The following is a 25254-nucleotide window of genomic DNA, read 5'->3' as shown; positions in this document are numbered from 1 at the left end:
TCCTGCTTTATTTTAAATACTAAAGAACATTTGAACAAGTTTGATTCCAAAGCACAAAAAGGTATTATGTTAGGATACTCAAAACGCTCTAAAGGCTACAGAGTATACAATACAGAAACCAAAATTGTGGAAGAATCAATTCATGTCAGATTTAATGATAAGCTTGACCCTGAAAAGTCAAAGCTAGTTGAGAAACTTGCAGATCTGGAGATCACTCTTGCAGGTTCTGACGAGAAGATTAAAGCTCCGGAAGAAACTTCCATTCAAACTTCAGAAGGAACTAAATCCCCAGTAATCCCAAAGAAAACTAAAAGTCGCCTCAACATATCTGAAGAGTTGATTCTGGGAAATAAGGACGAACCTATCCGAACTAGGTCTACCTTCAAGACTCCTAAAGAAACTCCTCTGGGACTAGTATCTCTGATCGAGCCTACTTCCTGTGATGAGGCACTTCAAGATAGCAATTGGGTTTTATCTATGCAAGAATAGCTAGATCAATTCACAAAGAACGACGTCTGGGATCTTGTTCCTAAACCTAAAGGCACTCACATTATCGGAACCAGATGGGTGTTCAGAAACAAGCTGAATGAGAAAGGAGAAGTTGTCAGAAACAAAGCTCGACTGGTGGCTCAAGGTTACAGTCAACAAGAAGGCATTGACTACAATGAAACATTTGCCCCAGTCGCCAGGTTAGAATCTATTCGCCTACTTGTATCATTCGCTATAAATCATTCCATCAAATTGTATCAAATGGATGTCAAGAGCGCATTCCTTAATGGTTATATATCATAAGAAGTGTATGTCAATCAACCTCCAGGGGTTGAAAATTCAAATTGTCCAGAACATGTTTTTAAACTTAAGAAATCTTTATATGGACTCAAACAAGCTCCCAGAGCTTGGTATGAAAGATTAAGTAATTTTCTTCTGGAACATGATTTTACCAGAGGGAAAGTTGACTCCACACTCTTCTGTAAAAACATTAATAATGATCTCATGATATGCCAGATATACGTTGATGATATCATTTTTGGTTCAGCTAATGCCTCTGTATGTCAAGAATTTTCTGAGCTAATGCAGGCAGAATTTGAAATGAGATTAATGCAAGAACTAAAGTTCTTTCTAGGAATTCAAATCAATCAAGCTTCAGAAGTCACGTACGTTCATCAAAGTAAATACATAAAAGACATTCTGAAGAAATTTGAAATGGCTTAATGCAAACCTGCAAAGACACCCATGCATCCAACCTGCATTCTTGAAAAAGAAGAAGTCAGTCAAAAGGTTTGTCAGAAGCTCTATCGTGGTATGATAGGCTCCCTTCTCTATCTGACTGCCACTCGTCCTGATATTCTATTCAGTGTTTGTCTCTGTGCCAGATTCCAATCAGATCCTAGAGAATCTCATTTAACAACAGTTAAGAGAATTCTCAGATATCTGAAAGGAACTCCTAACCTGGGCCTGATGTATGAGAAAACATCAGAGTATAGACTATCTGGTTTTTGTGATGCAGATTACGCAGGAGACAGAATGGAACGAAAAAGTACATCTGGAAATTGTCAGCTTTTGGGAAAGAATCTGATATCCTGGGCCAGCAAAAGACAATCAACCATAGCCCTGTCTACTGCAGAAGCGGAATACATCTCAGTATCACTGTGCACTACTCAGATGCTCTGGATGAAGAATCAATTAGAGGATCTGCTAATCTTTGAGAGTAAAATTCCTATCTTCTGTGATAATACTGTTGCCATTTGTTTAAGCAAGAATCCTATTTTACACTCCAGAGCTAAGCACATAGAAATAAAACATCATTTTATCAGAGACTGTGTTCAGAATGGGGGAGTAACATTGAAATTCATTGATACAGATCATCAATGGGCTGACATCTTTACTAAACCCTTAGCTGAAGATAGATTCCTCTTCATCTTAAAGAATCTAAACATTCAAAATTGTCCTGAATAAAATGTGCCTCTGAGTGTGTAAAATAAGATTCTGACGTAAACAAAATGGATTCTGCCTCTGACTCTGATACTCCTACCAAGTTAGAAGTTATCTGAGTTAGAAATCTCCAGGAACCAATCCCTTGGTATTCCTGAAGATCAGATAAAGCAAACACGTGGAGTACCTTGCGTCTGACCTTGGAACTTCTAGACAGCTGTCTAGCAGTAATCAAGGAACAGTCTCTTGAGATCTCCTCGAGCAGTGTACTGACTGTTGGGATTAGACATCATTAATGAGCTATAATCATTTTCCCCCTAAACGTGCTAACTTGGTTTTTGTGCTAAACTCTGTTTTGTGTGTCGTTTTGCATGCGCCCTAATTTGGGTATTTAAACACCTCAAATCACACATTGCACACTTTTCACTCTCACGCACTCATAAACCTATGCAAGCTCAGCTCTCTCAAGGCATTCCTGCATCATTCTTCAATCTTCATCTCAACTATCAACAACATTCATGGATTCTCAATAATAATCTGTCTACAACTTCTCTCAACAAATGGATTCAAATGAACAAGCTCCAAGTTCAAGCAACCCAAACCCATCGGTTACCGGTGTAGTCTCAACTCCCATCAACAAAGAGCCTCACATTCTTGATCGTGAGCCTCACATCAATCTTGCAACACCATTTGAGAAACTGGAGGTGCTATGTGAATCCTTGGTGGATTTTGACAACATGCGCAAAAATGGCATTGACCTCACTGAAGAACTCAGAAATCAAGGTTGGGGAAATTACTTCAAACGTTTGTATGGTCCAGTTTACATAAACTTAGTGAAGGAATTCTGGAGATTGCTGATGTTGATGATCACTACATCGTCTCCTACGTTCTGGGAGTCAAAATGGTGATAACTGAGAAGTCCATTGCTGCTCTTCTGGGCATGGAGAAAGATGGAGGCAGAAGAATCTACAACATTAATCCTAGGGCCAAATATATGTCCCATGAGATTAACCCTACCATCTTCGAGCAGAACGCTGAAGGAAACCACTCCAAGAATAAAGAGCTACATCAGAACCTCCGAGTCTGACTGAAGATCATTCTGGGCACCATCCAACATCGTCCAGCTTCAAATTCCTCAAATTACATTAACACAGACCAAAAGTGCATCTTATACTGCATCCAAAAGGGTCTGAAGCTCTGCCTTCTGTTGGTTGTGGTTTGAGTGTTGGGTTTTTGTTATCGTCTCCATAGGGATTTTGAGATATCACCGTCGTTCGACAGTTGTTTTAATTCTTAACTCGTAGTAACAAGGGGGGGTTTTGGTTTTTAGTCACGGTAGCTTGCATAAAAGTGTAAGAAAATGCGGTAAAAGTTTTGGTTTTTCTATTTGAGAAAGATTGTCAAAGTTAGGGTTCGACGATCACTTTGCATGTATATGTTCGATCAAAAAACTCATAAACTCCTTTAGATGATAAATTATTTCACAAAGTCCTCCCAATGTGTTTATCTCTAACACACATTGTGGGTTTTCCCATTTTGATCCATTGTTTATCTCTAACACAATCTATCAAAATGACAACTTTTTGGTTCAACTTTATGGTGAACAAAATCATTCATTACTATCTCTAGCTAACAAACAAGATTGGATGAAAACCTAGGTAAAGAGTTGGTAAACATCTCTCGATCATAAACCAACACAAAGAGTTATCAATAAAACAAAGTTTTCACCATATATTCATCATTAAAGAGTCTACAAATGAAGATCATCTCATATACACACAAAGCTTATGATCATCTACATCTAACCTTGACAAAATGAAGTACTTAGCTACTCATTTTCATGGTAGCTTGGCCAACAAGTTTCGGAAGAAGGTTGATCAACATCCGAGTCGAAGAATCGAGATTGGATGGGAATCCACCTTCTTTTTGTAAAATATTGCTAAGAGAAGATCAAAGATGAAAAATGGGTTTCTAGGTTACAAAATATCTCTCAAGACAATCTGAAAAATATCTAAGTGAAAAAGTTATCTCCAAAAAGTAGCCCTTGCTACTTATAGTACTGCTATCTGAGTTGTCATGCTCGCTAGGCGAGCAGAATGGTTCGCCTAGCGAGCCCCAAAATAGGCCACCAGAAGTGCCTGCGCCCAGAAAATATCTAAGTCCAGATTTCACATGTTCGCTAGGCGAAGAAACCTTCGCTAGGCGAAGCCCACGCTTCCACCTTCGCTCCAGCGAGTTTAGGTGGTTTTGCTACTGGAATTGTTCGCTGGGAGCTCGCTAGTGGCTCGCCTAGCGAGCAAGTGCTGGATGTGCTTTTGCCCAAGTCTAGGAGTGTTCGCTACCTCCTTTGCTGGGTAGTCGCCTAGCGAGTTTGCTGACTTTGCTACTGTAAAATTCTGGGGATGGTCGCTGGAAGCTCGCCTAGCGAGCACTTCGCCACAACACTCACCTAGCGAGTATGCTGATGAATGCATTCTTTTCTTGGTCCCTTTGCCAACTTTCTTGTGCCTTCATTTTCTATTATTTCATTCCTAATTCCTGCACAATAACGCACAAATTAAAGGTACCAAGATCGTTTAACATTGTATTGCAATTCATCTAAAGCAAAGGCGATTTCGAACACTTTAGCAACAAAAAGGAGTGAAAGATGCCCACATTTGATAGCTCAAATAAGCACTTTTGAGCATCTAACAACTCTCTCCAACTAGATTCTTGCTTGTCCTCAAGCAAAGTATGCCTCTTGAAGGACAAGAGGATTTGCTTAAAGAAAAGGGTTTCTCCGAAGTCGGATAAAATGGCTCAAACACAAGAAAATCAACCAGGCACAAGTTCCCAATGGTTAGAATAACATACTACACAAGAACTAAAACTTAATAGCAATGCGAAATATGTATCTATCCACAACAATATTATCTTGAATGAATCACCCTATCTCTCCTCTTTGAATAAGGATTGAAGAAATTTCGCGTTTGCAACCGCGGGAATAATCTCACTCTCCAACAAACAATGAAGAAATCAATCCAATTCATACAATGTCTAACAATTATAAGTGGAAATGCGGAAGCGCGAAGATCACTAAGGACTTTTCCGGTTGTAGCTTGGTTAGGTTTACAAACAAGGGTCATTTCTAAGGCCATTGAAAACGAAATTGTCGATGCAAAAGAGACATTCACTGTACACTATTCACACATCTCAACTTCATTCCATTTGTTTCTCATTTGAAACCTTCACAACTCTTATTTCACAACTCAATTTTTGTTTTTCACTATTTTTCTTCCAAGCAAGCATTCATTTTCATTTTCTCTATTTTTTTCTTTTCTTTCACATCATATTTACAAAACAGATGTTTCTCTTTTCTAATATTTTTTTTAATTTTTTTTCAATGCTTGCTCGGTTTTTCAAGAGTTGTGGCACTTACCGATTTTCATTTTTGTTCTCCCCAACTTATTTCTTACTCACCCTAAATGAATGCTCTTGACTTTTTATGGCAAAAGAACAATTATCAAAATTTTCCGGGTTTCAAGAAAAAAGATTTTTGACATCTCGCTTTATTTCAAGTTGAGATTCAACTGTTTAAGCTCAAAGGGGTTAACGAATACTCTCTCTGCTCACGGGTAAGTTGTATTTGGAACTGGTTGTGCTCATAAGAAAATAAGCGCCTTGATCATTTCTAATTGCTTCCACAAATTCACAATAATAAAAGACCAAACATGAATCAAATGAATCAACAAAGTTTATTAGAATCCAGCATTTAAGTGTACAATGGAGGTTTCCTCACAATTTGTGGTTTTAAGTCCTAGATGAAACATTCATTCAATTATGTTGCAAAAAGAACAATATTCAATTACAAAAAAGAGTAATGTTCTTAATGCATTCTAAAATTCTAACCGGAGGTAACCATGTACCTTAGCACTATTCGCTTGTTTATTTTTATCATTGCCATCCAAGCTCGGATGCACCTTCATTGGATACTTCTTTTGAGGAGCAACCAATCTAGAAGGTTTGACACTCAACAACCAAAAATTTATTAAACAAAAGAAATTTAAACCAAACACACAAATTAAAAACATAAACAATAACTATTACTTAAAAATTTTAAAATGTGCGTGGGGGACAAAACACCCCAAAAGTACATAACCAATACCAAAATACAACAAATCTAAAAATACAATAAAATAAAACAAACTTAGCCCTCAAAGGACTCAAAACCCTCATCACTACCGGCTTCAGAACCGGTAGCATCATCACTATCATCATCATCTTCATCACCATCATCCTCAGCATCACCAGAAGTACCAGCACCAAAAGCACCGACACCCGCCCCTTCTCCGAAAATAGGTCTGTCCACAGGCCAGCTAGCGTGCTGCAGAAACTGCTCACGCGTCATCATCGAGTGCTCACCGGAGGGGTCACGCACCTGCAACTGTAACAGCTGCATAGAATCATGAATATCAAGCATGGCGCGCTGAGTTGCCGCCATCCAATCCCAATTATAGTTGCAGACAGCCTGCTGGAAAGGATCGGATCCCTGAGCAAAAGTACCAGGACCATCAGAAGCCCCGGTAACATCAGCAGCTGAACTACTCCTTAAGTTCTTCGGTTTGCAGTACTTGGCCACATATCTGTCGTCGATAGCTGGCGCGATCCTCACTTGACTCCGGAGGGTAGCTTCACCCTCGAATGTTGGCACAATGCCATGATGAGACACGGGAAAGCAAGGGGACAGTTAACTCGTGCCCCCGACTTTAGCCCGCTCTCAATCATGGACTTCAAATCTAAATCAATTATCCTCGCCACATCAATCTGGATATTCGTGAGAATGTAGTGAACCAAGTGTGCCACTGGGATCGGCACGGTTGAGGTGTGAGACTTGGGTTTTATATTAGTCAGAACCAACATAAGGATCAGCTGAGCCATGGGAATCATGTCTTCCCTATGGTATCTCATCGGAACCCCAGATGGGTTCAACTCAACTGATTTCCCTTCAAATAGCAGGGCAGCAGAAATTGAATCGGTATCTCTGTGTAGCCTCAAATCCCGATGGTAAGTGTCCCTCTCATTCGCTCCCAAATGGAGCGGTTCACCCAGCACCCGGTTGATTGTATCCCGATCGAAAGCAATCGTACGGCCGGACACTCTAGTCGTCGAATGGCTCGTCGTCGTTCGGTAGTGCGTTCGCGTAGAACTCATGCACTATTTCGATGTCATAATGCTCAAAGGGAGATATCAACCGGTCCCACTTCTTGCTATGAATCAACCCGACAAATGTACGGTAGGTGCCTTCGGGGTTGATTATAAATCTCTTTTCTGGCAAAAAAATTCTCTTTTCTAAAGCCACATAGCAAGCGGCTTGCTTTGCCCCGACAAATTTGTCGGTGTCGAACTGTATGGGCACGATACGGGAAGTGCTCCCGACCTTTCTCTTTTTCGAAATATTGGACTTGGATGCCATCTGCAAAGACATAGAGAAGAAACAACACAAACACAAAACAGATTAGAAAGAAAAACAGAAAATCCAACTACTATCATGGTCGCTGCTGCTTCGCCTAGCGAGGACCTAGCGAAGCTTCGCTACAGGTTCGCCTAGCGAAGTGGCAGCCAATGCTCGCCACTGATTCGCTTAGCGAGATGCTAGTGAATCTTACGGGTTTTTGGGTTCTTCCTTGTTAACACTGAAATTTCAGAAAACCCTAAATCTAATGGTATCCATTTCAGAAACAAAATGATTTATCATGCAAGGCATTGTTCTAAGCATTCATGCAAATCTACACCCACATGCAAAACCTAATGTACCCATTCCCCCAAATTCACCCTAAATATCTCATGTTCAGAAATTTCAACTTGACAGCATAAAGTAAATGAGATAGGACAAACCTGTTGAAAGAGATCGATTGAATTTGAAATGCACAGTGAGGTATGCAATGTAACAGTTGGGGTTTTTGTGAGATGAAAAGTGTGAGTGTTAGTGTGAGTGTGTGAGGTGAGTTTGATCCTTTTATCAGACTTAAAAAAACGAAATAACAAGTTTTTGGGCCCAAATGAGTGGCCTGCTGAAAATTAAATGGGTTTCTGCCACGCAGCGCTCGCTACTGCTTCGCCTAGCGAGCAGCTAGCGAATCAGCTCGCTATTGCCTTCACCTACCGAGCAGCTAGCGAGCATGACATCATTTTGATTTTTCAAAACAGCATTCCAAGCACATATCAGCAAGGTTTATCAATTTGAACCCCAATACCACACAACAGAAAGCTTTTAAATACTTACAATATTAGGGTGCCTCCCAAAAAGCGCTTGTTTAACGTCGGATAAGCTCGACGATTCGATGCTCACAGAGGAGCATCCAAGGAGATAGCACAGCTCCCGCGATCCACATGACCGCTGAGATAAACCTTCAAACGTTGGCCATTAACCGTCCAACTCTCTTTCTTTTCCATGTCCTCAATGACAATAGCTCCATATTCCTTGACTTCTTTGACCCGAAATGGCCCGGACCATTTTGATTTCAATTTTCCGTGGAATAGCTTCAACCTGGAATTGAACAATAGGACCAACTGTCCGGGCACAAATTCCTTCTTTCGAAGCTTTTTGTCATGATATTTTTTTACCTTTTCTTTATACAACCAACTCGAGTGATATGCGGCATTGCGCATCTCTTCCAACTCAAGCAGTTGCACTTTCCTTTTTTCACCGGCCAAATCCTTATCAAAGTTTAATAATTTTAGGGCCCACAATGCTTTGTGCTCCAATTCAACCGGCAAATGGCAAGTTTTACCAAACACCAATTGAAAAGGAGTTAGCCCAATTGGAGCTTTAAAAGCGGTACGGTATTCCCATAACGCTTCATCCAATTTTTGTGACCACTCTTTTTTCGAATTTGACACGGTTTTTTTAAGAATTCTCTTAATCTCACGATTAGAGACTTCGGCTTGACCATTTGCTTGAGGGTGATACGGAGTTGCCACTCTATGTGATACATCGTAATGTTTTAAAACGTTTTCTAACGGTGCATTACAAAAGTGTGACCCTCCATCACTAATCAACACTCGGGGGGTTCCGAAACGGGAAAATATGTTTTGCTTCAAAAAATTTATTACCGTTTTCGCATCCGCCCGAGGGAGGCAATTGCCTCAACCCACTTAGAAACATAATCAACCGCGACAAGCATATACTCGTTACCATAAGAGGGTGGGAATGGTCCTACAAAATCGATACCCCAACAATCGAATACTTCAACCTCTTGAATGTTTTGGAGAGGCATCTCGTCTCTCTTACCAATCCCACCACTTCTTTGGCAACTATCACAACTTTGCGCATGGGCATGTGCGTCCTTGAAAATAGTAGGCCAATAAAATCCTGAATGAAGGACTTTAGTGGCCGTTCTTACCCCATTATAGTGTCCGCCGTAAGGCGAGTTGTGATAATGCCAGAGAATGCTTTGCGCCTCATCGCCGGTAACACACCTTCTCAAAAGGTTGTCACCACCCAACTTAAACAAATATGGGTCATCCCATACGTAGTACTTGGCATCCGAGAGAAATTTCCTCTTTTGGTTCGAAGTTAGGTCGGGAGGCACCAAACCACTAGCCTTATGGTTCGCAAAGTCTGCAAACCACGGCTTAACTTGAATTTTGAAAAGTTTTTCATCAGGAAACTCTTCCCGAATTTCCTTCTCTGAAGCGGTAACCTCCACATTAACTAAGTGAGATAAATGATCCTCCACCAAATTTTCCGATCCTTTCTTGTCTTTGATTTCAGCATCAAATTCTTGCAACAAGAGGATCCAACGGATGAGCCTTTGCTTCGAGTCCGGTTTGGTGAGCAAATATTTAATCGCCGAGTGGTCGGTATACACTACGACTTTGGACCCTATAAGATAAGACCTAAACTTTTCAAGTGCATACACTATCGCAAGTAATTCTTTTTCAGTGGTGGCATAGTTAATTTGAGCCTCATTAAGAACTTTACTTGCGTAATGTATCGCATGAAAATTTTTCTCTTTTCTTTGGCCTAATACCGCTCCAATTGTATAGTCGCTCGCATCACACATTAGCTCAAAATTTAAATTCCAATTTGGAGCGATTATAATTGGAGCGGTAACCAATTTTTCCTTTAAAATTTCGAAAGCTTGTAAACACTCATCAGTTAAAAGAAATACCTGGTCCTTAGCTAGCAAATTACTCAAAGGCTTAGCTACCTTTGAGAAGTCTTTGATAAATCGCCGATAGAAACCGGCGTGCCCAAGAAAGCTTCGGATTCCCTTCACATTCACCGGAGGAGGTAACTTTTCAATCACTTCAACTTTAGCACGATCCACTTCAAGCCCTCTTGAAGAGACTTTATGGCCAAGCACTATCCCCTCGGTCACCATGAAATGGCACTTCTCCCAATTAAGCACAAGATTGGTCTTCACACATCTTTCAAGAACCGTTTCCAAGTTTGCCAAGCATAGACTAAAGGAACCACCAAATACTGAGAAGTCATCCATAAAGACTTCCATTGTCTTCTCGATAAGGTCGGCAAAAATAGCTTGCACACATCTTTGGAAAGTCGCCGGTGCATTGCACAACCCAAAGGGCATTTTACGATATGCGAAAATTCCAAAGGGACATGTGAAAGCCGTCTTTTCATGATCGGCCAGGTCAACCGCAATTTGGTTATACCCGGAATAGCCATCTAAGAAACAATAGTATTGTTGCCCCGAAAGTCTTTCTAGCATTTGATCCATGAACGGGAATGGAAAGTGGTCTTTTCGAGTTGTGGTATTCAACCGCCTATAATCAATGCACATACACCACCCCGTTGTAACTTTGGTCGGGATCAACCCATCTTTTTCATTTCGAATCACGGTAATGCCACCTTTCTTCGGAACCACATGCACAGGACTAACCCATGGGCTATCCGAAATCCGCTAGATCATTCCCGCATCCAACAACTTAACAACTTCCTTCCTAACAACTTCCTTCATAGTAGGATTTAAGCGGCGTTGCGGTTGAGCTACCGGCTTAAAGTCCTCTTCCATTAAGATCTTGTGCATGCAATAGGAAGGACTAATTCCCTTGAGATCGGAAAGAGTCCAACCCATGGCTTCTTGATTCTTTTTCAACATATCAATCAAACGGGCTTCTTCATTCTTTGTCAAAAGATTGCTTATGATAACCGGCTTGGCTTCGGTATCGTCGAGGAATGCATACTTCAAAGTAGAAGGTAACATTTTCAATTCAATTGGCGATTTTTCTTCATTAACCTCCTTCTTCAAGTCTTCCTCCTCAACTTCCCACGGTTGTAGTTCGTTTAAACTATCAAGTTCCCTTAAGCATTCATCAAGAACTTGCTCTTCTTCAACTGTGAAAACTTCAAAGGAGTCATCTAGAGCTAACTCCATAGGAGATATCTCATGAATATGCTTAGAAACTTCAAAGGTTGCCTCTTCAATCGCATCAATGCGAAAACTATAACGTCTATCATTTGAGTGCTTCAAGGGTTTGAATAGATCAAATGTAACTTCTTCATTTTGGACCCTTACCTTCATCAAACCGTCGTCGACGTCAATCATCATGTGTGCGGTTTTCATGAACGGTCGGCCAAGAATGAGCGGAGCATCATCATCCTCTTCCATATCAATCACAATGAAATCGACCGGGAAAAAGAATTTGTCGACTTTAACCAAAACATCTTGGGCTACGCCATGAGGATGGATAGTCGACTTTGCAAAGTCATCCGGATGGCCTTCATTTCAATGTTGCCAAGCCTCTTCACAATTGACAATGGTATAAGATTATTGCTTGACCCCAAATCAATTAGCCCCTTTCCGACGTAGACATCACCAATTTTAACCGGCAAAGTAACTCGGCCCGGGTCAACCTCATTTTTTGGAAGCGTCCTTTGAATGATTGTACTACAGCTCGCATCTAGGACAATGGTCTCCAGTTCCGTGTACCTCCGCTTTTTAGTAAGTATGTCTTTCATGAATTTTGCATACTTAGGAATTTGCTCCAATGCTTCGGCAAACGGAATGTTCACTTGCAGTTGTTTGAAAATATCCATGAACCGGGCGTAATGTCGTTCATTCTCCCTCTTAGATGGAGCATGTGGATACGGAAGGTTTTGGATTGGAGTAGCGCTCACTACCTCCTTTCCTTTAGCAACTCTAGAACTCCTCGCTCTTTTCTTTTTCACTCCCTCCACCATCACTTCATCATTCTTATTCTTTTCGACTTCCACACTTTCTTTATTTTCAACTTCACCATTTTTTTCGTCCTTTTCAACTTCTTCCTCGCTCCACTCCCCAACTTCACCATCAATATTATCCTCTATTATTTTCTCCTCATCTTTCTTTTTATCCACTCTTTTTTCACTCTCGTCTCTTTTTTTACTCTCACTAATCAACTCCCTTCCACTTATCATTGTTATCGCTTTATAATGCTATTTAGGATTCGTTTGCTTATTCGCCGAGAAAGATGGACCGGGTTGTTGTTCTGCTAGTTGTTTAGCAAGTTGTCCGACTTGAGTCTCGAGATTTTTTATTGCCGCATCGTTGCTCTTTTGATTAGCCATCGACATTTGCATAAATTGTGTCAATGTCTCTTCCAACTTTGAAGTCACGATCGGCGGTTGTTGAGGTTGGTAAGGATTTTGGGGAGGGTTTTGACGGCTAGAAGAACCACCCCCATAACCTTGGTTATGGTAGTAGTTACCCCTTGGTTGGAACCCTTGATTCCCTTGAAAGTGTTGTTGTTGGTTTGGAGGATGTAGTTGATACGGTTGTTGTGGTTGTTGCCTCGGTTGGTAGTCTCGTTGGTTTGCCATGTAATTCACTTCTTCGAACCCGGGAGGTGGACAAAATCTGGTGTCATGCTCACCTTTGCAAAGCTCGCAACAAGCTATTTGTTTAGATTTTGAAGGTTCTCTCAACTCTTTTATTTGTTGAGTTAAGAGTTCCACTTGTTGTGAAATGAGTTTGTTTTGGGCAAGAATAGCATCGTTCGTCCCAAGTTCAAGCACTCCCGGCTTCTTCAAAGAGTTGCCTCTACTTTGACTTTGAAGGTCATTTAGAGCCATTATGTTGATGATATCAATAGCTTCTTCGGCGCTTTTAGACAATAAAGAACCACCCGAGGTAGCATCCAACAAAGTCTTGCAATTTGGTTGAAGGCCATTTTTGAAAATGTGGATTTGAGTCAATTCGTCAAAACCATGTCCTTTGCACTTCCGAAGCATGGATTTGAATCTTTCCCACGCCTCATTCAATGATTCGTTGGTCCCTTGTGAAAACACGGAGATTGCCGTTTTGGGTTCCATGAAACGGTTGTGGGAGAAAAATCTTTCAATGAACTTCTCTTCCAACACGTTCCAATCCGTCATGACTGCAGGTGTTTGATCCAAGTACCAATCTTTTGCTTTGCCGAGCAAAGCATGAGGAAATAATCTTTTGAACAACGGTAGCTCTTGAGCTTGATTAACTCCGGCCGCCAATGCTATCTCATAAAATTTGGTGAGAAAAGCAAAGGGATCTTCATGGTCCATTCCGGTGAATGGACTTCCATATAGCAAGTTAAGAGTTCCCGTTTTCATCTCGGCTTGCCTTCCCGTGTGGTTGGTAAACTGAGTAGTATTCCTTGGACTGTTGACACAAGGTGTGGACATGGGCGGTGGTTGTGGTGGTTGATCCATGATAGGTATGCAAGGTGGTGGATGTGTTGTAGAAGAACTTTCTCCTTGTTCTTGTCGTTGTCTAGCTTGTTGCCTCCTTTGTCTCGTTCAGCTATTCAGTCTCCTTGCGGTTCTTTCGATCTCAGGATCAAAAAGAAGTTCGTCCTCAGGAACCTGCCCTTGCATAAAACGAAAGCTGCACACTAAACCAAACAAATTACAAGCACAAGTCAGAAATTCAAAAGTTAAAAATTAAGCAACTATTGCGATGCTCGCAATATCAATTCACAATCCCCGGCAACGGCGCCATTTTGTTGGTTGTGGTTTGAGTGTCGGGTTTTTGTTATCGTCTCCACAGGGATTGTGAGATATCGTCGCCGTTCGACAGTTGTTTTAATTCTTAACTCGTAGTAACAAGGGGGAGTTTTGGTTTTTAGTCACGGTAGCTTGCATAAAAGTGTAAGAAAATGCGGTAAAAGTTTTGGTTTTTCTATTTGAGAAAGATTGTCAAAGTTAGGGTTCGACGATCACTTTGCATGTATATGTTCGATCAACAAACTCATAAACTCCTTTAGATGATAAATTATTTCACAAAGTCCTCCCAATGTATTTATCTCTAACACACATTGTGGGTTTTCCCATTTTGATCCATTGTTTATCTCTAACACAATCTATCAAAATGACAACTTTTTGGTTCAACTTTATGGTGAACAAAATCATTCATTACTATCTCTAGCTAACAAACAAGATTGGATGAAAACCTAGGTAAAGAGTTAGTAAACATCTCTCAATCATAAACCAACACAAAGAGTTATCAATAAAACAAAGTTTTCACCATATATTTATCATTAAAGAGTCTACAAATGAAGATCATCTCATATACACACAAAGCTTATGATCATCTACATCTAACCTTGACAAAATGAAGGACTTAGCTACTCATTTTCATGGTAGCTTGGTCAACAAGTTTCGGAAGAAGGTTGATCAACATCCGAGTCGAAGAATCGAGATTGGATGGGAATCCACCTTCTTTTTGTAAAATATTGCTAAGAGAAGATCAAAGATGAAAAATGGGTTTCTAGGTTACAAAATATCTCTCAAGACAATCTGAAAAATATCTAAGTGAAAAAGTTATCTCCAAAAAGTAGCCCTTGCTACTTATAGTACAGTTGTCATGCTCGCTAGGCGAGCAGAATGGTTCGCCTAGCGAGCCCCAAAATAGGCCACCAGAAGTGCCTGCGCCCAGAAAATATCTAAGTCCAGATTTCACATGTTCGCTAGGCGAAGAAACCTTCGCTAGGCGAAGCCCACGCTTCCACCTTCGCTCCAGCGAGTTTAGGTGGTTTTGCTACTGGAATTGTTCGTTGGGAGCTCGCTAGTGGCTCGCCTAGCGAGCAAGTGCTGGCTGTGATTTTGCCCAAGTCTGGGAGTGTTCGCTACCTCCTTCGTTGGGTGCTCGCCTAGCGAGTTTGCTGACTTTGCTACTGTAAAATTCTGGGGATGTTCGCTGGAAGCTCGCTGGGTGCTCGCCTAGCGAGCACTTCTCCACAGCACTCGCCTAGCGAGTATGCTGATGAATGCATTCTTTTCTTGGTCCCTTTGCCAATTTTCTTGTGCCTTCATTTTCTATTATTTCATGCCTAATTCCTGCACAATAACGCAAAATTAAAGGTACCAAGATCGTTTAACATTGTATTGTAATTCATCTAAAGCAAAGGCGATTTCGAACACTTTAGCAACAAAAAGGAGTGAAAGATGCCCACATTTGATAGCTCAAATAATCACTTTTGGGCATCTAACACCTTCAAGCATTTCTCTTCAAGTATCTCAGAGATTCTGTACGAGATACAAGAAACAACATGAAGCCCAGAAACTACATTCCTCTGGGAAGGCTAATCTCTGAATTCTTGATCGAAAGTCGTCTCGTGGACCATCTGATAACGTTCAGACTCATGGAAGACGTGATGATTGACACTGGAAAAGCTCTCAACGCTAAAAATCTGAAGAGCATGGGGATTCTGGATCAGGTCAAGTTCAAACCTACTATGGACACCTCCTGGGAAGCTCTCAAAGATCAGAGGAAGATCCCACATGGACTTTATCTGTTCTCAAAGATCGACCCTCCAGAGGTAATCCTTTATTACTTAGATGATCTGAGGAAACAAGGAGTGGATATCTCAGACTTCAACATAAGCCAGTTGCTAGCTGAGCCTCCAAACTTCATGAAGTGTCCACGAGGACCATCTGAGAAGGCGAAGCAACCTAAGAAGGCAAGACTGGGAGAATCCTCCGAATCAAGACCTCCAGCACCTCTGCCTGGACCTTCTGGTAAGTCCGTTTCTCTTGCTCCCTCTGCACAAACACATAATATTGCTTCCTCCATCCCTCAACCCACACCTATCTATACAAACTCAGAAACCCCTCCTTCAACCACCAGAACATCTCACCAACCATCCCAGAAATTTAACCTTGCCACCACAACCTTACCTATTTCTGACGCAAAAATGCTGAATGAAACCACCTCACCATCTTCATCTTCTTCTCCAGAATCACCCCCTACTACAACATTTCATCAGACACAGAACACTCTGACCCCTTATCTCCCACTCTGGCCCAACTCCAAGCTCAGACTCTAGCCTCACAACAGCCAACACAAACCACACCTGAACCAGAAGTCACTTTACCACCCACAAAACAACCAAACCCAACAACATCTGACCCTCACCCTGCTGAAACTCAACCAAACAACTCTGACACACACCCACCAAATACATCCGCTAAACCACAAACTCCCACTCTCAACCTAAGCCCTCCCACTTCTCCACCTCCACCCTCTGAACCAGAAAACACCCTGCCAACCCTAGAGGAAGCAATAGTGTCGTTTGTAGGAGCTTCAGTTAACAAGGTCAAGTCTCTGACCATCAACTCTGGCATCAGTGATGATCCTTCAGCTGTTAGGACACACTAGAACAGAGTTATTGGCTGGATGACCGCTGAAGCCTTCAAGCTGAAGAGCCTCTCTGAGCAAGTCTGAAACGACTTCATCAGAGACGCTGAGCTAAGACTCCAGGAGCGTCTAGCCAGAGAAGCTGAGGAGAGAGCCCGCAAGGAAGCAGAAGAGAAAGCCAGACAAGAGAAAATGCAACAGATCAAGGAAGCTGAAGCCAAAGCTCTAGTTGAGGTTGCTGTTGCTGCTGAAGCTGAAGCAAAGACTGCTGATGAAGCAGAAGCTAAGGCCGCTGCTGAAGCTGAAGCTCGTCGTGCTGAAGAATCTGCCAACAGGGTAGAACCGGATGCTCTGACTCAGGGAAAGTCTTCCACCTTTGTCCCTCTGGTTCTCAAGACACTTGAAGATCTTAAGAAAGAGCAGAAAGAAGTCCGAGCCAGATTGGATCAACAGGAATCAGTCAATGTCAACATTCAGAATTTGCTGACCCAACTACTTTAGAGGATGCCTCCACCTCCCAACCCTTAGGCACCTAGGATTTTTTTTGCTTGTTGATTTGCTTGTTGATTTCTGTTGTGTTTGTTCTTGCTTTCTGTTGTTTGTGTTTTCTAACATCTCTGAATATATATATATATATATATATATATATATATATATATATATATATATATATATATATATATATATATATATATATATATATATATATATATATAATTGTCTTTCCTTCATTTATCTGTCTTTTTGATTCTGACAAAAAGGGGGAGAACTAAAAACAGCTCTAATGAAAACATATCTAAATCCTTTCAGTACTCTGCAAACATTGTTTAATAAATTGGTTCTAATCCTTTTGACGTAGAAATTTGCAGAAGAGTATCTAGAAACATCATATCATGGAAGCTCCGGTAAGAACTTCTGAACTCCCAGACTTATCTCAGGGGAAGCTCTTTTCTATCTGATCAAAAAAAAATTCTTATCTAAAAATGTTTCATCTCTTAATTAAGATTGTTTTGTCATCATCAAAAAGGGGGAGATTGTAAGAACAAAATTAGTTCTACAATAGAATTCCAGGATTTTGATGATAACAAAGGATGAAACCAAAAATGGCACCCTAACGAAAATTCTCTAAGTGTGCAGGACTCTGAATAGCAACAAAGGAATCTGATCGTTTTATCAGATACAAACGTTGATCAGATACAAAGTACTAGAAGATCAGAAGCATTTGAAGAAAAAGTGCACTCTAGAAGTTCTGATTCTGAGTAAAACAAGACAGTAGAAAGAACCAGAAGCTCTAAACATCCACTAGACTTAGCTCTGATGATCTAGAAGACCAGTACTCTTAGAAGCTCTGACGTAACCTCAACGCAATCTCCTTCTGACACAGAAACTTCGAGATAACAAAGACTCTGATGAAGATTCTCCAAATCCAGATAGAGTAACGGAAAGAATTTCTTCAAATGGAAAGGAAGTATTTTTAGAAAGAAGTTATCCAGGGAGACAAATTGGTTATGGCAAGAAACACAGAAGTAATGACATTGAATGCTCATCAAAGGCCAATGTTATGTCATCACTCTGACGGTCCTTTCACCATTATATAAAGGACAGCCTACCTCATTGAGAGACACACAATAACGTACAGAAAATTCTTTACATTCTCTCTTAAAGCTTTTCACGAGCTGCTGCTCATACATGAAAACACTTGCTTGATTATTCTGTTGTAATATTCGCTTATTCTTAGAAGCACTCTCTATTACATATTTATTTTGCTAAATTGTTTTTGTTCCTCAAGTGACTCTGCGTAGTCTATATACTTGGGAGGACTAAGAGATCACTCTCTTAGACGTTTGGTTGTATTAATCTTTCAAGATTAGTGTATTAAGTCCTTTTTGAAGGCGAAATCACCTTGGCCGGGTGGACTGGAGTAGCTTTGTGTTATAAGCAAACCAATATAAAATTATGTGTGTTGTTATTTTTTGAAAAAGCTTTTATTTTCTAAAACAATTCAAACCCCCCCCCCCCCTTTCTTGTTTTTCTCACCTTCAATAGGGATCATTTCAAGGGGAGGCATTTTTAGCATTTGCAGTAGGAGTGCACTTGAAGTACCAAAGCGTTTACGAGAAAAGAGTTATCTCCCTATGAAAAATGTACTTTTGCTTCCACTTATATTTATCAGTCATTTAACTTATCAATTTATCTTTACCTTATTGCGTTTACTTCTACTAGACTTTTGTCTTCTATTTGCATTTACTTTACTGTATTTTCAACTCTCCAAGAGTTATATTCACTCCTTTTGAACACTCTAAAGACTTTGTCAACTAAACCACCATACACTAAACACTAAGTCTAGGACTTTGTAGCCGGTCCTGCAAGTAACCCTCTAATAGAAAGGCTAGAGATTGTTGGCGAAAAACAGTTCCAATTAATCCTTATAAGCCTTCCTTCAACCATGCAGTCTCATACATGCACAGCCTCAGGATCCCTCTCATTTCGATGTGAATTTGGTTTTTCCCTAGAAGTTGTTAGGAGTGTCTCATTATCATGCTTCGTGCACCGATAAACACTTCATCACCCCTCGGTTGTTACATGCAACCACTCTCAGCCCTCTTCAACCTTGGGTGTTACATGCTCACCAGCTTCTGTTTGGTTCGTCTCTGAACCACATCGTACTAGGAGAGATCTGACTCTGATACCATTAGTTGTAACACCTTGTTTTTTAGAAACTATTTATATTAATTAATTATAATTTTATGTGTGTATCTAATTATTATTTGTGTGATGATTGAGATGCGTTAGGGCAATAAGGGTGGGTGACCCTTAGGTTGAGAGTGTGGAGAGTAATTAGAGGTTGGTAGATTTATCTAAAATTATTTAATTGATTAAATAATGTTTTAGTATTATTATTTAAATAAAATAATAAAATAAAAGGAAATAATGAGTTTGGGGTGGAAAGTGAGAATTGTAGAGAATTAAAATAAATAATGTAAGTTAGTAATAAGTTTGGCCTTAGTGGAATATTAGAAAGATAAAAATTAGGTTTTTGATTTATGAGAAGGGAATTAAGGTGAAACTTTTGGAATTGGAGAAAAAGAGGCAAGAGAAGAGAAAATTAAGGAAAACCTAAGGAGAGCTCTATGGAAGAGAAGTCATAGTCAAAAGCTTAAAAATTTCTGGAATTAGAAGGTGACGGTGGAAATTTGGTTCAACAATAGGGATATGAATGGAATGGTGTAAGACCCCAATTTTGTCCCTAAGATCCCTCATGGCATCATAACATTGCATTTGCATTGGCTCAAGGATCATTAGCATCTTGGTTCCCTTTGCCTTTGGGAGGGACCTCTTGTGAGTGGTTTAAGATCACCAAGCATGCTTGAATTGTATATCATTGCTTTTCTCATTTTGCTTACTAACCAAAAGCACAAAATATGTCACTAACATCTTTTGTTTTGTAGCCTGAGCAATCACAAGGTCCAAAGCTTCTAGGAGATCATTGGTACAAAGACATGGTCAAGAGGAGATGAAAGCAAGCATGGTAATGGTCCCCAAAGCTCTCATCCATCGAATATGCCCCCCTAGTACCTCAATGCATCATTTTGATCAAAGCAAGTCAAAGGGTTTGAGGTCTTGTTCTTCAAGGAAGCCCTAATTCATCTGTGCACCACAATGCCTTGCTACTGAAGCAACCCCAGCCCATGGTCAAACATAATCAAGGGAAGTTCTTTAACTCTTCATTTCATGCATATTTGAACTTATTTGAGTGTCCTCAATCATCAATTCATCAAGATATGGGTTGTGGACTTGAGAAGTTGATCAGTCAATTCATCTGACTATTTTGAAATGCACTGAGACCTAACTTTTTATCTGTTAGTCAAATGGAGATGGTTCCAAACGAAAAAATGTTCTTAAGGACAATATGAACAACTTTCATGTTCATCAAAAATTGATTTGAAGCTTGGAAGACCATCTGCCATTCCAATACATTATAGGTCATTTTGACTGAAACCCTAATTGTGGGTCAATTTCCCAAGCACATAACTCATTCATTTTTTATGATTTTGAGGTGGGATCAAATGCATTGGAAATCTTAAGATGTCTACTTCAAATGTTATGTTGAACAAAATTTAAAAATCGCAAAGGAAATACATGTGATAATGCAAGACATTATAGGTCCTTTTTGACCAAAGGCATTAAAAGGCAAAAAAGTCCAACTTCAAGTGTCCATAACTCTTTCATCAAAAATCCAAATGATGCAAAATGTAAGTCCATTTTGATTGTATTGAAAAGATCTACAACTTTGGTGTTGGAGGTTTTTCTATTTGAAGCCTGCATCATCAAAACAGAAGGGCTTGAAAGTTGGCCAATTTTAGAAACCTTGCCTTGACATATCTTGCACCTTGCACTTTAAACTCAAATTTCATAAATTTCCACACTTCAAATGAGTTTTTGTCCAACATAACATTTGTTCCTTATACAAAAACCTTTCCAACCATTACCCACATGCCTATGTTTGGATTTTCTAAATGGTACTTTCGAAGAGATGAATGTTTAGGTACAAATGAGGAATTCACTTGAAATCTTGTTACATGAGCAATTGCCCTGCAAGTCACGCGTCCAAATTCATTTGACTGATGCTCAGAGTTCATTTGGTATTGTTTTTGGGCCTTGTGCATGATCATGCAAGCCCATGCAATGAAGCTTCACATGCCATGCACACGGATTGCTCACATTCTCCTTGCCACTTTCTCTATAAATAGAGACTTCATTCCATTCATTTCACACGCCTGATTCAACCTGAAATGCTTCTGAATTCTCTCCATAGCCATCACTAAAGAAGTAATTGCATTTTCTTCAAAAAAATTCAGATCCAAAATTCAACTTCATCTGGTTGAATTCTTGGATCTTAAGCTTCTAAGCCTTCATCATTCATCTCATTGAACTTCTGTTTTAGCAAAGCAAGCAAGGCATCATGCTCAAAGTACCAGAACTCAAGCTTGCACTCCAACTGGTATTTTCTTCGATTCTCATCATCCATGGACCTATTTGCTTGGATCTTGTGTTGGCTGAAGTCCTCTCAATAGAGGCACCATGTTTATGCTTTTAATTTCTGAAATTCATTGAGTTCATGATGAACACCAGATTTTTCAACTTCTGATTTCTCAAACCATAGAAATCTAGAATGAAAATGGATGGTATAGGGATGATGTGCATCATCCCAGCTTTCTAATGATGTATAGATCGCACGATTTGGTTAAGGTTTGAATCTCTGTAAATCTGACCGGAAACTGCATGCTCACCGGAGAAGACGGTGGCTCCGGTGGCTGCTTCATTGCCAAATTTAATCTGGACCGTGTGATGGTGTTTCCAGATTCGATCCCATGCGTCCAATGTTATGACCTTTTTAAATGCATCCTGCGCTTCAGTTGACCAAGGTACTTGGTAGGCGCGCATCTCTGGAGCGTGTGATCTGCCAGCTCAATTAATGAGCTCAGATCTAACACTCCATGTTTTTTTCCATTTTTATTTTCTGATTTTTATTTTCTTAAATTCCTTTTATTTCAAAAATCAATATCTCTTTCATTTTTAATCCAAAAATTATGGGACCAATTGCATTATTTCGCAAATTATTTCTAGTTTCTATTTTTGATTTTTAATAATTTTTATTTTGTCATTTGATATTTTTTGTGAATTTTCTCTTTTCTGGTTATTTTTAATTCATTTTAAATAGTTTTTGATATTCAAAAAATGCAAAAATATTTCCTAACCTATTTGAATGATGATAGATCTATGAAAATATTCTCATCAATTTTTGAATTGATTTGAGATTTATTTGAGATTTTAGTTCGATTAGGTTATTTTTATTCATTTTTAATTGATTAAAATTAGTTTCTGACTTTTAAAAATGATGAAATTTTTTGTCAAACTTTGTTTGACCTTGTTGAACTTGGGATAAATTACTTGGACCTTCCAAGGTTGATTTGAAGTAATTTTGAAGTTTGACCTTTTCTTTTATTTTTAATTCAAGTTTATTTCAAATATTAAAAAATGCCAAACATATTTTATTCATTTCTTGACTTCCAATCTTCATCTCACTTCTGTTTTTGATTGTTTGACCTTGACTTTCAATGTTATTGGTCAACATATGAGGATTGGTACATTGTATTTCATTTAATGCACTTTAATTTTGCCTTTTCCATTTCTCTTCTTCTTCTTCTTCTTCATTTTCCTTTTGATCAATGAGTTGAAGATTGATAAGTTAGCATTGGTTAGGGAGATTTAATATTCCTTGACTTAAATCTAATTCATCTTGATCAAGTGATCAAGTGAATGGCTTTGCATTAAGGATAGGTTGTCTTCTAAATCATGCAAAAGGCTTAAACCAATACAAGATCAATTCTCTTTTTCTTTTTGGCATGGCAAGTTGTTGGGACTTGGTTCTCTAATCAAGACTCCTAACTTGTGTTGTTGCCTACATTATTATTGACCGGCCTCAGATAGTTGTGACTTCTACATAAGTCCAATTACGATTTCTTAACATAGCGCTAAATTTGCCTTATGGCACACTAACTACTAACACTAACTATTGACAATTAACATTTACTTTATGCAATTTACTTTTATGCAATTTACTATTCTTGCACATATTATCCATTTGTTTTTTCTCTTTGCTCACTTGAGCACATGTTTATGTTAATGCCATTTGCCTTTTGCTCACTTGAGCACATAATTGTGAATATATCATTGTGCTTGTGTTTTTGTTTGATTGTTGTGGACCAAATGCAAAGAAATGGACTTAGTTTCTAGGACTTTCCCTATCCAAAGAAATGGAGAATTGGACTTAGATCCTAGGACTTTCCTTATGCAAAATTGGAGTAAAAGGATTTTGATGATGAAGATGGATTGGAAGAACCAAATCTCTAAACTCACTCTTGTCCATTCTTGTTTTACTTCATGGAAATTTTGATGTGTGTGCTTTTGTGCTAGGGGATTCTGTGAGCTTAATTGGAGGACCATTACCATGTTCATCCAAAGTGAAAGATACAAGACACATTGAGGATCTTTTATGAGACTTGTTTGATTGCTTATGTTTTGTGATTGCTTATTCCAAAGGATGGGAGCTACTTGGATCATCAATATGATCTCAAGAGAGGGACTCCATTGTGGTTTTGATTCTTCATCCCTTCTCTTTTTTCTTTACTTAGGACTTAGCCCTTCTTCTTCTTCCCTCCACTCTAACCCAAGCCAAAACCTTTTGTGCAAACATTTAACTATTGTTTTCAAACATTAGAAACCTAAGTCATACGCTTTTGATTTTCAAACTATCTTTTCTTGATACTTATTTTGAATTGAACTCCTAAGTCAACTTTGACCATTTGGTACATACTTTTCATTGGTAAATACAACCCATTCAAATGTCCTTTTGTGGTTCCAATGGCCACCTTCTTAATCAAATTTTCCATAACCTTTAGCTATTAGGTTTGAGTTATCTTTGTGGTAGATGTAATACTCACCTATATCCTTAGTGATGGACAATGAGTCTTCCATGCTTATTATAGGGTTAACCCCTCACTAGCATGTTGAAGTTATCCTCAAATGGTGGATTTGTGGTTTGGTTGAGTTTTCTACCTTTGATAACAAAAGACCTTAAGGCTTTTGGACCAATCAATTCACCAACTTGTTTTTGAGATTTTTACCCCGAACTACGAGGTTTTGATCCTAATCTTTTTATAAGACGGTACGTAGGCAATGGGTTTATCCATCCAAACATAAAATGTAAATAAACTTGTATATTCTTTTCTCATCTCTTCAATCATGTTTGCACAAACAAATTTTTTTCACAAAGACAACAACCTTCCAACAAGTATGAAAAGGGCTCCCTAGGAATACCTAGGATGTTTTGGGTGTCTAACACCTTCCCATTGCATAACCAACCCCCTTACCCAGATCTCTGTTTCTTTTACTAGTTTTTGTTAAAACTATTAGGTTTTTATTCGCTTTCTAACCATTCCTTTGGATAAATGGAAGTGCGGCGGCGACTCGACTTGTATGATTTACCATGGATTTAGTCAATATCTCTAATGGTAACGAATACCCCGCTACAGGAAAGTGGCGACTCTGCTGGGGAGGAATTATCCTAGTGGGTTTTGCCAACTTTTCATGCTTGTTGTATTGTATTGTCTTGTGACATATTTTTGTGCAATTTGGGATTACTGTATTGTATGTAATGGTTGATTTGCTTGATGTTAATTCCTTGTATGCTTGGTGATCTTTGTGAGATGAGTTCTATACCCGGACTTGAATGCACTTAGGATAGGAGAATGACGCAGTCTTGTTGACTTGTGTGGAGTTATTCCTTAGCAAGTTGACTTGCAAGTCCATTCACTTGGTGGAGGTCATGTTGGGATCAATAATGTCACACAAGTAAGTTGTGGTTAGACATTACTCTTTCCAATATAGACCTTAGAAGCCAAGGACCTTAGTTTACCAAGCCTATCTTGGCCTATTCTTAGGATGTAGTGCGGAATTCATTCAAGTGTAAGATTTGATACGATTGTTACGCGATACTACACTCATAAGAGTCTCTCTTGAGAATATTTTTGGAATACGAGTAGTCGTTTCTCCGATAATATCCGAAAGATGGGATGATGACTATGGGAACCTCTTGTAAAACATGTTTGGCAGGTTTAAACCCTAGTACACTCCCTTTGGGTGGTTCTTAACCTAAACCCCATGC

The sequence above is a fragment of the Lathyrus oleraceus genome, chromosome 6 (assembly GCF_024323335.1).
Source record: "Lathyrus oleraceus cultivar Zhongwan6 chromosome 6, CAAS_Psat_ZW6_1.0, whole genome shotgun sequence".
Taxonomy (NCBI): Eukaryota; Viridiplantae; Streptophyta; class Magnoliopsida; order Fabales; family Fabaceae; genus Lathyrus; species Lathyrus oleraceus.
The sequence above is the reverse complement of the archived record's forward strand: the minus strand, read 5'-3'. Positions refer to the sequence as shown.